This window comes from Melanostigma gelatinosum (assembly GCF_949748355.1).
Source record: "Melanostigma gelatinosum genome assembly, chromosome: 7".
Taxonomy (NCBI): domain Eukaryota; kingdom Metazoa; phylum Chordata; class Actinopteri; order Perciformes; family Zoarcidae; genus Melanostigma; species Melanostigma gelatinosum.
In genome coordinates, this window is record NC_136640.1 from 23,605,721 (window position 1) to 23,607,986 (window position 2,266).

Genomic DNA, 2,266 nt, shown 5'->3' on the forward strand with positions numbered 1-2,266 from the left:
TCAAAATGATACATATGAGAGAATGCTGTTTGTTTACATTTGTTACTTCTGTCTTTTTAAATTCCCTTATGACACCTGGGAGGCTAATTAGAAGTAGTTTTATATTTTCTGAGGCTGTTTAATGTTTCTATTGCAAAATTATCTGATATCATTGTAATATAGGCATGTGCACTGACATGCAAGTGATCTGGAACTCTACACATCCGTGTCCCTGTTGTTGATGACAACAAACGCACCCCTGTTGTTGCATTCATTAATTGATATTTCACAACTCGATGTCAGTGCAACACTTAACACTTTATTGAATGCAGTACATGAAATGGAGAACAATCAGAAAAAACAGTGCAGTCATAAAATAGAAGACTACAATATGTACATGAAGATCTCAACTATTTACAATGCATGAGTATTTACACATATACACAGGGTGTCTACAGCTCATCGCTCCACATTGTCCACAACAGAAGTAAAGTGTTCGTAGCTGTCTGTGTGGTCCAGACCTTTTGATGTTGACATCATCTTTACAGGGCAGAAAGCCTTTCTGTTCTTCGTGTCCCTGGGTCGGTTGGCCACAGCATGTACAGACAGGGAGATTCTGCACTCGTGACACCTTCACTCCTCCTGCAGAGGCTGTTCCACGATCCCTCCCGGTTCCACCACAGTCATGAGGAGCGTGGTGTCCAGGTCCTTACGTTGAAGGTACTCCTCGACATGACTCCTGTATCTGCCTCCACACCTTGACCATAGTGTTCCCGTCGGGCCCTCAGGAGGCGCACAGCACTCCTATCCACACCACGCCTGTGAGTAGATTCACAATCAATATGGTGAGGTTGATAGAAGACGTTCTAGTTACTCTGTTACATGCACATGATGGGAACAGAGCTTGATGAGCTGCTGAGTTGTGTTAGAACCGGTTCACTGTGACACCTCCTCCACTCCAGACTGCCTTTGTGCCGGATCCACAGCACAGGACCTCAGTGATCACTGTGTACCAGCTGGACACATCACTGAAGTACATGTTATATAACTATTATATATTGTGTATGCATATGTATGTATGTACACTCACGGGCCACTTTATTAGGTACACCTTGCTAGTACCGGGTTGGACCTCTTTTGCCTTCAGAACTGCCTTAATTCTTCGTAGCATAGATTCAACAAGGTGTTGGAAACATTCCTCACACATTTTGCTCCATATTGACATGATAGCATCATCACGCAGCTGCTGCAGATCTGTCTGATGCACATCCATGATGCCAATCTCCCGTTCCACCACATCCCAAAGGTGCTCTGTTGGATTGAGAAGTGGTGACTGTGGAGGCCATTGGACTACAGTGAACTCATCGTCATGTTCAAGAAAGCAGTTTGAGATGATTTGAGCTTCGTGACATGCTGCATTATCCTGCTGGAAGTAGCCATCAGGAGATGGGTCCACTGTGGTCATAAAGGGATGGACATGGCGTTTAAACGATGCCCCCCCCCCATTACACCACCAGCAGCAGCCTGAACCGTTGATACAAGGCCGGATGGATCCATGCTTTCATGTTGTTTACGACACATTCGGACACTACCATCTGAATGTTGCAGCTGAAATCGAGACTCATCAGACCAGGCAACGTTTTTCCAATCTTCTATTGTCCAACGTTGGTGAGCCTGTGTGAATTGTAGCCTCGGTTTCCTGTTCGCTGACAGGAGTGCCACCCAGTGTGGTCTCTGCTGCGGTAGCCCGTCTGCTTCAAGGTTCCACATGTTGTGCGTTCAGAGATGGTGTTCTGCAGACCTCGGTTGTAACGAGTGGTTATTTGAGTTACTGTTGCCTTTCTATCATCTTGACCCACTCGGCCCATTCTCCTCTCACCTCTGACATCAACAAGGCATTTTCTTCCACACAACTGCCGCTCACTGAATATTTTCTCTTTTTCGGACGGTTCTCTGTAAAGCCTAGAGATGGTTGTGCGTGAACATCCCAGTAGATCAGCAGTTTTTGAAACACTCAGACCAGCCCGTCTGGCACCAACAACCATACCCCGTTCAAAGTCACTTCAATCCCCTTCTGATGCTCGCTTTGAACTTCAGCAAGTCCTCTTCACCACGTCTAGAGGCCTAAAGGCATTGAGTTGCTGCCATGTGATTGGCTGATTAGCTATTTGTGTTGACAAGCATTTGAACAGGTGTGTCTCATAAAGTGGCCGGTGAGTGTATAATATATATAAAGTTGAGCACGTTAATAATAATAATAATAATACATTTTATTTATATAGCGCTT